The 14,618-nt window shown below is 43.0% G+C and overlaps 1 long non-coding RNA gene across 5 annotated transcripts in view; it reads left to right on the top strand.

Moving 5' to 3' along the window:
* Nucleotides 1–4,032: 4,032 nt before the first annotated feature.
* Nucleotides 4,033–14,618, top strand: part of LOC143839485 (uncharacterized) — a 31,331-nt gene continuing 20,745 nt past the window's right edge. Inside the window, exon 1 of one of the 5 annotated variants that reach the window (XR_013231728.1) lies at nucleotides 4,033–4,445. This is a non-coding gene — a long non-coding RNA (uncharacterized LOC143839485). The remainder of the gene's footprint in view (nucleotides 4,446–14,618) is intronic. The other 4 variants (XR_013231725.1, XR_013231726.1, XR_013231724.1 and 1 more) reach the window with 4 other exon arrangements.

Below are 14,618 nucleotides of genomic sequence, written 5' to 3'. Positions count from 1 at the left end.
TAAAAGTAAATTCCCCCAGACAAAGCTGAATGTGAAATGTGTAGGAGCTGTTCAAAGATCCTTTTTGCAGCATTTGTTTCTTTCTCTTCATTTTAACCCTAATGGGAGGATATTTACATATCCTTGTTTCACACTTAAACAGTTGGAACCTCCAAAATATGTGATGAATGGAAATATGAAAATAGGCATCCTTTGAACAAGCCACAAGGGCTGACAGGTTTTAATAACTTTTAAAAGGAACCATTCTAAACCTTGAAATTCTAACTTCTAACCATAAACAATGGTGGCAAGGACCCACTGGTCTGAGGTAACAGAATGCCATACTGATGAATAAGTGATTAACCTATCCCCAACCTGGATGGTTACAGGAACTGAATCCAGAAACCCATTTTCTGGGTAGGCGCTGAATCCTGCCGGGATGCAGGTGTGGAACGGCTGGCAGGCCGCCATCTTGAAAACCCTTGCTGGGGAATGCATGCATTCGCTGGAGGATATGAGTAGTAACATCTACTCGGCCTTCCCTGTCAGAATGATGCCCCCAGACCATTCTCTGGCTCCGGACAAACAGAAGACTGTTGAGCCTGCTTTTCTGTATTGACATTAGTAGATCCTATCTTAAATTTTAAATTTCTCTTTAGATTTTTAATCAGTTTTAACAAACTGTTTTGCCTGCCTCTGTACAGTGCCCTGAGCTGGTTCGCTAGGTCGGGCAGCATATAAATCAAATTTAAAAACCTGAAATAAAATATTGCACTCCTTGGAGGTTGCTGCAGCTCTACTTCCTCTGATCAGGGTGCCATGGCTGTTAAGTGAAAGACTTCTGCTTGTCCGGGGAAGCTCCTGGTTGTAGCATCACTTTGCAGTTTGCCTGTTCTTTCTGATCACCGAGAGAGTCTTGACAGGTTTGGCCATTTTGGAATAACCAAAATTCAACCCCAATCTATAACTGGCAGAAATAATAGGTGGAAAATTCCAATAATAATAATAATAAGAGTTGGTTCTTATATGCCACTTTTCCCTACTCGAAGGAGGCTCAAAGCGGCTTACAGTCGCCTTCCCTTTCCTCTCCTCACAACAGACACCCTGTGAGGTAGGTGAGGCTGAGAGAGCCCTAATATTACTGAAGAAGAAGAGTTGGTTCTTATATGCCGCTTTTCTCTCCCCAAAGGAGTCTCAAAGCGGCTTACAGTGGCCTTCCCTTTCCTCTCCCCACAACAGACACCCTGTGAGGGAGGTGAGGCTGAGAGAGCCCTGATATCACTGCTAGGTCAGAACAGCTTTGTCAGTGCATGGCAAGCCCAAGGTCACCGAGCTGGCTGCATGTGGGGGAGCGCAGAATTGAACCCGGCTTGCCAGATTAGAAGTCCACCACGAAAAGAAAGGGACGGTTCAAAATTATTGTAACAGAAAACAGAACCTATCCCGGGCTATATTAAACAATTCCACAATAAATACAAATAAACGTTTCTTATCTCTTCTTATATATTTATGTGTATAAGCACAACCAGAACGGCCTCTAGATTAAACCATTTTCAATTTTGTTTTCCTCAGTGGTTGTCCTTCTTTAAATTATATTATATATATGTGGCCTTTGGCTCTCAGGTTTGGGGAGGTCTGTTCAAAAGACTCATCCACACTCCTAACCACTACACCAATTAAGCTGTTTGGGGCTCATTTTGAGGGCTCAAATATACCAAGTGACCAATCCCTTGTCTCCAGACCCTCCTGTTCCATCAGCCTGTAATAGCTGTCCTAGCACTCACCCACCACTGTACCGAGCCAGACTGTTAATCATTTCTGTTTTCATCTTGCCTCTTGATTTCTATTGTGCTGGGCTTTTTTTTAAATTAGAGCAGCAGCCAGTGGGCAGGACCAGACTGAAAAACAAACAAAACCGCTTTCGGATTTGCTTCGTTCAATATGTACAATGTGCATATTGAGTCTGGGCAGCCCTTTTTTTCGTGTGTGCGTTTTGTTTTGGTTTCAAATTGATAAGCAGTACTTAAGTTGTCGGAAAACGGTTCAGTTCATGCATGAATTATCAAAAAAACAAAGTGTGTATGAGAGGGAGACAGAACGGCAGCACAAACAAAGGAAAAAGCAGCACACGAGCGATTAAGTCGGGCACAAAAATAGGTGACACAGAAAGAAGAAAAAGAGCTTCTGAATGTCTTGTACTAAAAGGCACCGGGACTTTGCATCATGGTATGATAGAAGCCTCATTGTATTCCAATAGGCAGCATTCACGGGTGGAAAGATTGGAACATTTTGTTGAAGATCATAGCAAAAAATCTATCATTGAGAGGGTCATTATTATTAATTATATACTGCCCTCTCATGTGGTTCAGGGCAGTATGCAATATATTGTTGTTGTTAGATGCAAAGTCATGTCCAACCATCGTGACCCCATGGACAATGATCCTCCAGGCCATCCTGTCCTCTACCATTCCCCAGAGTCCATTTAAGTTTGCACCTACTGCTTCAGTGACTCCATCCAGCCACCTCATTCTCGGTCGTCCCCTTCTTCTTTTGCCCTCAATCGCTCCCAGCATTAGGCTCTTCTCCAGGGAGTCCTTCCTTCTCATGAGGTGGCCAAAGTATATATATTTACCTCAATAAAACATGGGTATTAAAAATCATAAAAGGAATAAAGAAATCTGAATATTAAAATCTCAACACTTCAGCAGTTTTCTGATGCACCTGTCAGAGGACATTCTCCATGGAGGGGGTTTGTCTGTGGGAAGCCCATTTGATGTTATTGGAATTATTGGCCCCAACAAAATACATGGCGGAAGAGCTCCATCTTGCAGGCCTTGTGGGATTGATTGCCTTTTCAGGAACATTTTTGGGTTATATATTACTTGGCCAGCATATTACTTTCTGACCCTCCATGCGCAAGGCACAGGAAATCTTCCAGGGAGAGCAGCAAGAGTTCTGGCCATGGATAAACATGACCATTTAGAGAAAGAGCAAGGGTGGAAAGGGAGGAGGGAATGGATGAAGAGTAACAAAATGGAGGAGAGTGTGCAGAATGTTTTGTAATGCAGGGGTAGTCAACCTGTGGTCCTCCAGATGTCCATGGACTACAATTCCCATGAGCTCCTGCCAGCGTTTGCTGGCAGGGGCTCATGGAGATTGTAGTCCATGGACATCTGGAGGACCACAGGTGGATTACCCCTGTTGTAATGGGAAGAAGAGTAAGTTAACAAGCCAAATTAAATAACGGGATGGTTTCCAATGAATGTGTCCCGTTAATGGTGACACCCATCTCCTACTTCTTTATACTCCTTTGAGAAAGTTTCCACTAAAAGTAGAATGGATTCTTAGGATCCATTCTATCCATGGTGAAAATAAATGAACCCAGACTCATGAAATGGAAAGCTCAAGTATCTTCTCTGAATCCAGTCTAAATTCCTAGCATGCCCTCCCCCATGAGGGTGGCAACTGGCAGAAGACTTACTATAGGGGTCACCAGAGGCATCACTTCCTGCATGACCTGGAAGGAGTAGAGGCAGCAATCTAATATTCACCCCCAATTCTATAGTGTAACTACAGATGCTGATCACACCCCGTTTCCCCCAATATTTATCACCTGCCACCCATCTCAGCAGCTGTGAGCATAACTGGTATGGGCCAAGAGATCTCCACCCAAAGCTTAGGAGACCATCCCATACCTAGCTGTACATTAGGGCCCTATTTTGCCTCAGTTGGTCATACTGAACCAAAAAGCTATACAAGCTCATCAGCTTAACTGAAACAAAGCTATCCACTGAAGTACGTAGCAATCCCAAGCAAGCAGTGAACAAAATAGAGCCTTGAACCCCCTGAATAAATACAAAATGAAGAAGGGAGAAAGGATTCTGAAATGTATCCCAAACAAACCACCATATCTCCCACCACTCCCATCCAAGCTGGCTTGTGGCTGGTTCCGTATTTTACTAGGCAACACAGTCATTGTAATCTTCTAATAAGAAAATGACAAAAGCTAACTTTCAACTTAATACTTCAATATCTGGTATTAGATGGCACACCATCTTAGAACAAAATAGTCCAAGCTAAAGGCTTAAACGTGCCCTACTCAGCAGTCCATCACAAAGAAGCATAACACAGAGCCACTGCCAAGTTGAATCACAAAGTTAGCCTGGCTTCCCTATGGCTTAATTAGAGTCCTTAACCATCTGGCACCAGGTGATCTCCCAAACCCAATCAGGGAGCTCACTTGATGGAACCCTCCAGAAGATGGAAACATCCCCTCCCATCTAGTTACAGGACTGAGCACAAGTCCTCATGACTAGCCAATTACCACCTTCTTGAATCTAGCCTTTACAAAAGATAAAGATGGGGCTGGCAAGGAGGCCCAATTACAGACACCTGCAAGCTGAAGGAGGCCTGCCAATGTCTACATTGACCCATGAGGGGAAGTCAGAGGGTGCTTTGTTTCAAAGGTTAGTGCTTTCAATTCCAGGTGCTGGGATTTCTTGTTCCAGACAAACTCAGATCACCTGCAAGACTGAGTTTATAGTTAAAGATGGTTTTGAAGTAGCACTCAAGGCTCTTTCCAAAAGTTCTAGAGGGGTATGAAAAAAATTGATGCAATAAACCAAATGCTTACTCTTCTTGGAGAGCTAAAACTGTCCTTCAAGTGCTGGATGTGAAAGGGCATTTTCATGTCTGTGGTGAATTAAGACCTACTAAAGGAACAGGATGGGTCATGAAGGGCTAAGTAGCTCCAATTGCAAAATTCCTTGCCCTTGAAACTTGTCAAAATGTTGAGAGCAAGCTTGGGGTAGTGGTTAGAAGTGTGGACTTTGAATCTCACGAGCTGGGTTTGATTCCCTATCCCCCAAAAGCAACCAGCTGGGTGGTCTTGGGCTTATCACAGCACTGATAAAGCTGTTCTGACCAAGCCTCCCTCACAGGGAATCTGTTGTGAGGAGAGGAAAGGGAAGATGAATGTAAACCACTTTGAGACTCCTTCAAGTAGAGAAAAGTGGCAGATAAGAACCAACTCTTCTTCTTCTTCAGTAATATCAGGGTTCTCTCAGCCTCACAGGATGTCTGTTGTAGGGAGAGGAAACGGAAGGTGAATGTAAGCCACGTTGAGACACCTTGGAGTAGAGAAAAGCAGCATATAAGAACCAACTCTTCTTCTTCAGTAATATCAGGGCTCTCTCAGTCTTGCCTACCTCACAGGATTCCTGTTGTGGGGAGAGGAAAGGGAAGGCTATTGGAAGCTACTTTGAGACTCCTTTGGGTAGAGAAAAGCAGCATATAAGAACCAACTCTTCTTCCTCAGTAATATCAGGGTTCTCTCAGCCTCACTCCCTCACAGGGTGTCTGTTGTGGGGAGAGGAAAGGAAAGGCGATTTGGAAGCTGCTTTGAGACTCCTTCGGGTAGAGAAAAGCGGCATATAAGAACCAACACTTCTTCTACTACATAAAAATTGTCAATTTCAGCTCGAGGTCTGCATTCCACCCCTATTTTCTCAGTACGTGGCAATCCAAAAGCCAGAGAAGACTAGCTGGACGTACAAATTGGAAAAACAACATGCACTGGGTTTCCTTTGTGTCCAGGGACCAGGTTGTCTTAGTTTGTTCTCGCTTCCCTTACCGTTAGAGAGTTCTGCCTGTAGTGCTTCAAAACCTCACCATTTTCTAGAGAATGTTCTGCCTGTTTAATGTGCATTCCACAGAAATATTTATATGACAACTTAATATGTGTTTGAAAGCTCTTTTCCTTACTGTAATTTGAATTTGATTAATGTGTGCTATATAAACATGAATATTGCCTAACAATATTTATTTCCAAGAAAACATCTTTAGCATTGCAGTTCTGCCATGAAAGGTACTTCATTTTCCTTTCTGAAATCTTTTTACATCTCTGTTAAGCTTGCCTACCCAGAAATAGAGCCTCTTGTGGTGCAGAGTGGTAAGGCAGCAGAAATGCAGTCTGAAAGCTCTGCCCATGAGGCTGGGAGTTCGATCCCAGCAGCCGGCTCAAGGTTGACTCAGCCTTCCATCCTTCCGAGGTCGGTAAAATGAGTACCCAGCTTGCTGGGAGGTAAACGGTAATGACTGGGGAAGGCACTGGCAAACCACCCCATATTGAGTCTGCCATGAAAACGCTAGAGGGCGTCACCCCAAGGGTCAGACATGACCCGGTGCTTGCACAGGGGATACCTTTACCTTTACCCAGAAATATACTTTGTCCCTTTTCTCTCTCCCCACCCCACCCCCAATTTTTTTTTCTGTTGTGCCACTGGAATCTAACTGTGTAAAAGGCAGAGGTAGGTGGCTTTCTTTACTTATTGGATTTATTGCAATAATTTCTTTTGATATTATAATAATAATTCTTATTTAATGTTCAGGACTTGTCACTGATGAAAGACTCTCACTGAAAACGGATATTACCTGGATTCCGTTTTGACAGAAGTCCTAAAGAATAAAAAGATAAGGAAAACTACAAAAAAGGACACTTTTCTTACTTTTATGAATACATTTATTGTATTGCCATTGGATAGGTCTTTTTCTCTCAGCTTGATTTTTTTTTTACCAGTCTGGGTTTGTCTAGATCCATGTTATTAACATTATTTGTACATGCATATTGTCACACAACTTCATAAGCATCAGGGTCTCTGCCCCCCTCCTCAGTTCCCAGCATCATTTAATTACCTGACCTAACCATCCATGACCCTGAAGGAAAATTGATTTCATCTACCATGTCAATAACAAAAGCAACTACAAGGTAGAAGGAAACTCTATCACCCCGACTGCTGTGCGGTTGCAAAGCTGTTCAACACGATGCTTGAGTCTTATGGTAGCAAAGTGACTGACCACAGCTGTCGAAAAACTATATAGCTAGATAGAAAACTAGATATATGCCAGCTCAGCTTCTACTGCCAGCATTTGCTGGCAGGGGCTCATGGGAATTGTAGTCCATGGACATCTGAAGGACCACAGGTTGACTACCCCTGGTCTATACCCAGTATATTTTAAAGTTAATACTTGGCAGTCAAATCTTAGAGTTTCTTTCTCTCCACCGATGATTGATAGTAGATATAAGTTCATCTATGGGAGTGCCTTATCTACTAGACCCCCACCCTCCCTGGTCATTCAGAACATCTAACCAAAAACTGCTCAGGGTCCTCAGCCCAAGGGAAGTGAGGCTGACCCCAACCAGGACATTTCCAGCCTTGTTCCAAGCCTGGTGGAACACTCTGCCAAAAGAGATCAAGGCCCTGCAGGATTTTATTCAGTTCCATAGGGCTAGACAGAGCTGTTCCACCAAGTCCATGGTTGGAGCCCTGATGGATCATCAAGAAGTGCTGGCCTCACCACTGCAACGTGAGAGAAGATCTGCCCTCTAAACTAAACCTGAACTAATTGAGAAGCTATGGAAATCAAATGCTTTAATAGTATTTATATATGATTTAATAATTTTAATGATCTATGATCCTGAGCATTTAGGAAGGGCAGGCTAGAAAACTAGATCTGTCTGTCTGTCTATCTATCTATCTAGTCTTGAAGCAAATGAATTTCCACGGGTGAAGTGTATATACAACAGATAAAAGCAAACTCATATTAAAATATTACCCAGTGTGCTGGATATACTTTCCCACCCCCATTAGATTATTGCTGTATCCCTAGCAATACAGTTTGATGTATTGTATTAATATAATTCACTGTACAACGGTGTCTGCCAAGCAGCAGAAAAGTAGATATGTGGAATTTTCAAATGAGGAACTAATGGATGGGTCAATATCTAAGGGGAAGAAAATGAGAAACCTAATAGCAGATTTGTGAAGTTCATATGCAAATCTTTCCATGTGAGGTGCATTCACTTGCATACGAAAATTCGTGCACAAGTTCAAAAAGGTAGTAGCCATATACGTCATTTAGTCTAATTCACTATTAGTAAGCAATATGATACATATATAATCAATGCCACCCAGTTTTTAACCTTTCTTGATGGCCCTGGAAGGACCACCCCCCCCATGACCAATAATGGGCCTGGAGAGGGTGGGAAGGGGAGCGACCCCAAGTGGGCATGGTCTCCACTATGCTTTCCAACAACTGTATTGCCATTTCCATTATTATTGCTGTTGTTGTTTAAATTTATTACTCGTCTCCCCCTGAAGGCTCGAGGCGAGTTACAGCATGTAATAAACCCCCAGTAGAATCATAGAATCATAGAATCATAGAATCATAGAGTTGGAAGGGGCCATACAGGCCATCTAGTCCAACCCCCTGCTCAACGCAGGATTAGCCCTGAGCATCCTAAAGCATCCAAGAAAAGTGTGTATCCAACCTTTGCTTGAAGACTTCCAGTGAGGGGGCGCTCACCACCTCCTTAGGCAGCCTATTCCACTGCTGAACGACTCTGACTGAGAAAAACCTTTTCCTGATATCTAGCCTATATCGTTTTACTTGAAGTTTAAACCCATTACTGCGTGTCCTTTCCTCTGCAGCCAGCAGAAACAGCATCCTGCCCTCCTCCAAGTGACAACCTTTCAAATACTTAAAGAGGGCTATCATGTCCCCTCTCAACCTCCTTTTCTCCAGGCTGAACATTCCCAAGCCCCTCAACCTATCTTCATAGGGCTTGGTCCCTTGGCCCCAGATCATCTTCGTCGCTCTCCTCTGTACCCTTTCAATTTTATCGATGTCCTTCTTGAAGTGAGGCCTCCAGAACTGCACACAGTACTCCAGGTGTGGTCTGACCAGTGCCGTATACAATGGGACTATGACATCTTGTGATTTTGATGTGATGCCTCTGTTGATACAGCCCAAAATGGCATTTGCCTTTTTTACCGCTGCATCACACTGCCTGCTCATGTTTAGTTTACAATCCACAAGTACCCCAAGGTCTCGTTCACACACAGTGCTACCTAGAAGCGTATCCCCCATCCAGTAGGGATGCTTTTCATTTTTCTGACCCAGATGCAGAACTTTACACTTATCTTTATTAAATTGCATCTTGTTCTCATTTGCCCATTTTTCCATTGTGTTCAGATCTTGTTGAACTCTGTCTCTATCTTCCGGAGTATTTGCCAGTCCTCCCAATTTGGTGTCATCTGCAAACTTGATGAGTAGTCCCTCCACCCCCTCATCTAGATCATTAATAAATATGTTAAAAAGTACCGGGCCGAGCACCGAACCCTGAGGTACCCCGCTACTCACCTCTCTCCAGTCTGATGAAACACCATTGATAACAACTCTTTGAGTGTGGTTCTCTAACCAATTCCCTATCCACCTAACGATCTGAAAATCCAGATTGCAGTCCTTCAACTTATCCATCAGAACATCATGGGGAACCTTGTCAAAAGCTTTACTAAAATCCAAGTAAATGACATCAACCAAATTTCCCCGATCCAGCAAACCTGTTACTTGGTCAAAAAAGGAAACTAGGTTGGTCTGGCAGGACCTGTTGGAGACAAATCCATGCTGACTTCCTTGGATCACCAAATTGTCCTCCAGATGTTTGCAGATCGCTGCCTTTAATATCTGCTCCATTATCTTCCCCACAACAGAGGTCAGACTCACTGGTCTGTAGTTTCCCGGGTCATCCTTCCTCCCTTTTTTGAAGATCGGAATAACGTTTGCTCTTTTCCAGTCCTCCGGGACATCTCCAGTCCTTAAAGAGGTTCCGAAGATGATGGACAAGGGCTGTGCAAGTTCTCTGGAAAGTTCTTTGAGTACTCTCGAAGTAAATGGGGGTAGTCAACCCCCATTGACTACTCTCGAAGTAAATGAGTACTCTCGAAGTAAATGGGGGTAGTCAACCTGTGGTCCTCCAGAGGTCCATAGACTACAATTCCCATGAGCCCCTGCCAGCAAATGCCTCTGGAGGACCACAGGTTGACTACCTCTGCCCTAACACATACATAAAACTACAAAGCACATACAAACCAAATTGGGGATAATATGAGGCGTTAAAATATATCCCAACTAATAACCAATCCCAAAAGCCATTCTGGAGGGGAGGGTGAACAGAGGACGCTGTTGAGATTTGCTACTACCACCCTTGTAGAGGGAGCCCTTGATCTTCCTTGCTGCCTGGCCTCAACCAAAGACCTGGCGGAAGAGCTCCGTTTTGCAGGCCCTGCATAACATCAAAAGTTCCTGCCCTGCAGCCTAGTTTAGATCCAGGACTGACACCCAGTGGCCCAGGCTATCTATCCCTAGAAAGATGATCAGGTACCTTGGTGGTCCTTCTCTAACCCAGGGTATTTCTTTTTCTCCATCATGAAATTACTCTAACTGCTCATGCTTCCTTGCTCGGCTAGGGAAACATACTGTTTGGGGTTCTCAGCTCAAGGAACCTTCATAAGAATCTGTGACATTTATAAGTTTTAGAATTTTGTGTGGTGCTGCTTTACGGATATACAATGTGCTTGTTCCGTTCTTATTCAAACAGACCACACTACCTCCTTCTCCTCTGGGGGGTAGGAAGGGGATTTTGTTATTGCACTGCCATGTTGGGATGGTTTTAAGTCTTTTAATGGGAGTTTTAAAGGGGTTTTAAGACATTGTAACCCGCCATGAGCCATTTGGGAGTGGCGGGAAATAAATCAAAATAATAATAATAATAATAATAATAATAATAATAATAATAGTTTACCTTCCACTGGCTTTTCTCAAGCTTCATTACTATGTGACTAATCTATTTCCCCTTATACTACATTCACTGGCAATGAATTCTGCTACCCAATTACTCACTGAGTGAAGAACATCTTCCTTTTGTGTGTCCTACATTCATTGCTCATCAACTTCACTGGGTGCCCCATGAAAATTCTATCAGTATGTGAGGACGGGGGAAGTTCTTCCCACCCACTTTCTTTACTTCATACATAATTTTAGAAAGTTCTATTGTATCTCCCTTGGTTGTCTTTTATATTAGCGATCCCCAACCTGTGGGCCACGGACCACATGTGGTCCTTCGACTAATTGGAGGTGGGCCCCGAAGGACGCCTTCTCCCCCCCCGGCCCTTTACTTCACCCCCCCCCAGCCCTTTACAACACACTTCATTGTTGTGGCATGTCTGTATCTTATTTTGAAGGGATGTTTAAACATTACCATAGCGATCAGAGAGCGCTAGGGCAGTGGTTGAGAGTAGAGGAGTAAACTACCCCCCCCGGGCTTCAGTAAAAGGCGTTGAGTGGTCCCCGGTGTGTGGTCCCCGGTGATAAAAAGGTTGGGGACCACTGTTTTATATAATTAGGAGGGGGGGACCTAAACACTGTAGCCATTCCTAGTAAGGAAGTCCAATGCCTTGACCATATTACCTGTCCTATTCAGCACATTTTCCTGCTCTACAATGCCCTTTCTCAGATGTGGGCAGAACAGCCGTATCCTGCAAATGAAACTCTTTTGTGGCAGCTTGACCTTGAAGTTCAAAAACATGAAAGCCCTGACACATGTAACTTCCTTTGTGAAATGTCAGAGCTAGGTCTGTTTTGTCCAACTGGAGCACTTGGAAAGATGCAAAATCAGCTCTGCCAAAATCAATTTTCCACTTAAAGGACCTGACATCAGATTACATTGGTTTAAAGAGAGAGAGAGACTGTAGGTACTGCCAAGGCAATTGAATAGCTGAGATGTGTGGGACAACAAAAAAGGTGTCAAAGATTGAAAGAAGCATGGAAATGGAAAACAAAGCCCATAAGGCACCAAGAGGCTGGGACGTCTGCAGGTTGGCTTCAGAAGAAGGTCATTAAAAAAGCGAAATCAGGAATAAAATAGCTATGACACATGGCAGTGGCCAGGAAAATCACTTTCCGTGGGGTCGGTTGCTCAAGGATAAAAACTGAAATCAAGGGCAAGGTGGAGAAAAATGGTTCTGCTTTCTAAGGCATTCTCTTTAAGGTGAAATGTTGAATTAGGAAAGCATTTGCACTCTGCCATCTTTTCATCAAACGGTCCAGCCAGACTTTGACTACATGTTGAGTGGTGAGCAATGGAAAAAAGCAGGCCTTCGCCTTCCCTTCATTCCGACAAAATCCTGCCTACAAGACGTTTCAGTATCCTGATCAATGGGAACGCCTGTTATCCAGGAATCTCTCTCTCTCTCTCTCTCTCTCTCTCTCTCCCTCTGTGTGTGTGTGTGTGTTAGAGAGAAAGAGAGTTTAGTTATTGGTTTGTCTGGAGTGTTTATTTTAGGTCTCTCTAAGTCTTGGCTGGTGTGGCCAGCTGCACATATCCATCAATAAAAATAATTTGTTTCAAGAAATGTTACACCAAAATACTCTCGGCAATAAAACAAAAATCAGTAAAATCAATATGTTGGAAAAAAAGGGTACAAACAGGAGACAGAGCTGGGTCCCGAGCATTTTTGGAATTCAGACACAAGTGAGCACAGGCACAAAATGGCTGCCACAAAAAAGGCTAAATATTAGCAACATAGTTAACCACATTTATCAAGACCAGTGCCTAAGCACAGCAAATCCCTATTACTCACCATACAAATATTCCTGTAGACCTGTTGCCTCTCTAAGGTGACCAGATTTCAACATTGGTAAAGCAGGACACTATTGACCGGGAGGGGGGGGGAGCGGTTCTTGATTAAAATTTGGTCTATATGGAGCAACAAAAATTTTCATAGAATGCATAGAATGCAAAAAGAGTATTGTAATATATATTTTCTAATTTCAGCATTTGCCAGGTGCCCCCAGATGTCCCTCCAAAAGTGGGACAATCAGGTCACCTTACTCTTAACTCTAATTAGCCCTTCACAAACAGCACACTGGATCACATTAAGGTGACCAGATAGTCCCACTTTTGGAGGGACATCTGGGGGCACCTGGCAAATTGTACTTATGTTGAAATTAAAGATATATATATATATATATATTACAATACTATTTTTGCGTTCTATGAAATTTTTTGTTGCTCCATATAGACCAAATTTTAAATCAAGAACCCCCCCCCCCCCCGGTCAATGGTGTCTCGCTTTACCAATACTGAAATCTGGTCACCTTAGACTAGATGGATCATTGGTCTAATCCAGCAGGCTCCACTTATGTTAGGCAGCAGAGATATTTAGAAAAGAGGGAAGACTTTGGTGAGTGAATGGGACCTGGGGCGACTTTGCATTTGTCTCTCCCTAAAGAAAAGATGAGGTTCACTAGCTTTTAATAAAGCCTGAAGCCAATATCTGTTGACTATATGTAGAGCTCTGAATAAAATCTGCCCTGTGCTCTGCGTATTAAATTCATCTTTGAAGGATGGGCTAGAATTGAATTAGCAATGCAGAAATTCATGGAAGTCCATTTAGCCATTTATTACTTCCCTTCTGTTTTTCTAAACCTCTCTCATTCTATTACCAGCATTATTAATAGGAATACTTCCGGTAGAGGAGTGCGTGTTGTCTATTGTCGGAGGATAAGCCTTGTTGATTTACTTCTTATCACAGGATTAATTGGAACCTTATTCATTGTATGCCAATTACAGATCTTTCTCCCCCCCCCCCTTGCAGGATTATCTGTCAAATATGTCTTCCCATGACTTGTTTCTTCATGATGAGAGAAAGAGACAATTAAGTGAAAGAAAATTAGTTTTTGGATTAATCTTTAAGCTTTCCCAAGAAACACAGGAATAGATAAAAAAAATATTATCTGGGTCTGATACTGGAAATTGAAATGAACTCTACGAATGCAGAAAGGTGAGCTACAAATTACACTCTCCTGTGCAGGAAGCCTGTGAATAATGAAGACACCCTGAAGGCACCAAAATATGGATGAGCCAATATAGTTGTTTGCATTTCTTTGGGATTCTGTAGGTTGGTGCTCTAACCAGTCTCATTCTTCTTATAGTCACTGATGAAATGATGTCCATGCGCTTGCCCTGTTTGCATTATTTATATGCCATTGATGCAACAAAAGTGTTGGGAAGTGCAGGAATTTTGTTGAAGAATCCAAAAATCTTGCCGCAATAATTGAAAGTTTATTTCCCATAGGGGAGAACTACGATTGAAACAAGGATAGCTGCTAAGTCTCATCCCTGCCCGTCATTGAAATATGTCACAAAGACTGAAAACAGTCCACAGTTATATGAATAACTGGCCTGCATCTGCAAGTGGAAAATGTTGTTAGGATCCAAGCCAATTTTTTAATTAGTCTCAGTTCCCCTATTTGCTGTCAGTAATCTCATACACAATAATCAATTGTAGAAAAATCAAATCATAGATATGCCTGTGTGAACCGGGAATCCGGGGAAGCAGAAGCCATGTTAACATTTGGCACAATACATGACAACTTTATTCAATTAAAATTGCTACTGATCAAGTTTTAAGTAGCCATTTTCCCAATAAGCAGCCATTTTTTTCAAGCTCAGTGATAATGTGGCATATGTAGCTTGGAGAGGAGAGGAAGGCATATGATAGCTGTGTTTAGCTGCATAAAAGGTAGACATGTTGAAGAGGGGGCCAATTTGTTTGGTGTAGTGGTTAGGAGTGCGGACTTCTAATCTGACGAGCCGGGTTCGATTCTGCGCTCCCCCACATGCAGCCAGCTGGGTGACTTTCAGCTTGCCACAGCACAAAACTGTTCTGACCGAGCAGTGATATCAGGGCTCTCTCAGCCTCACCTCCCTCACAGGGTGTCTGTTTTGGGGAGAGGAA

This window comes from Paroedura picta, chromosome 6 (genome assembly GCF_049243985.1).
Source record: "Paroedura picta isolate Pp20150507F chromosome 6, Ppicta_v3.0, whole genome shotgun sequence".
NCBI lineage: Eukaryota > Metazoa > Chordata > Lepidosauria > Squamata > Gekkonidae > Paroedura > Paroedura picta.
Note: the sequence above shows the minus strand (reverse complement) of the source record. Positions and strands in the feature narration are given on the sequence as shown.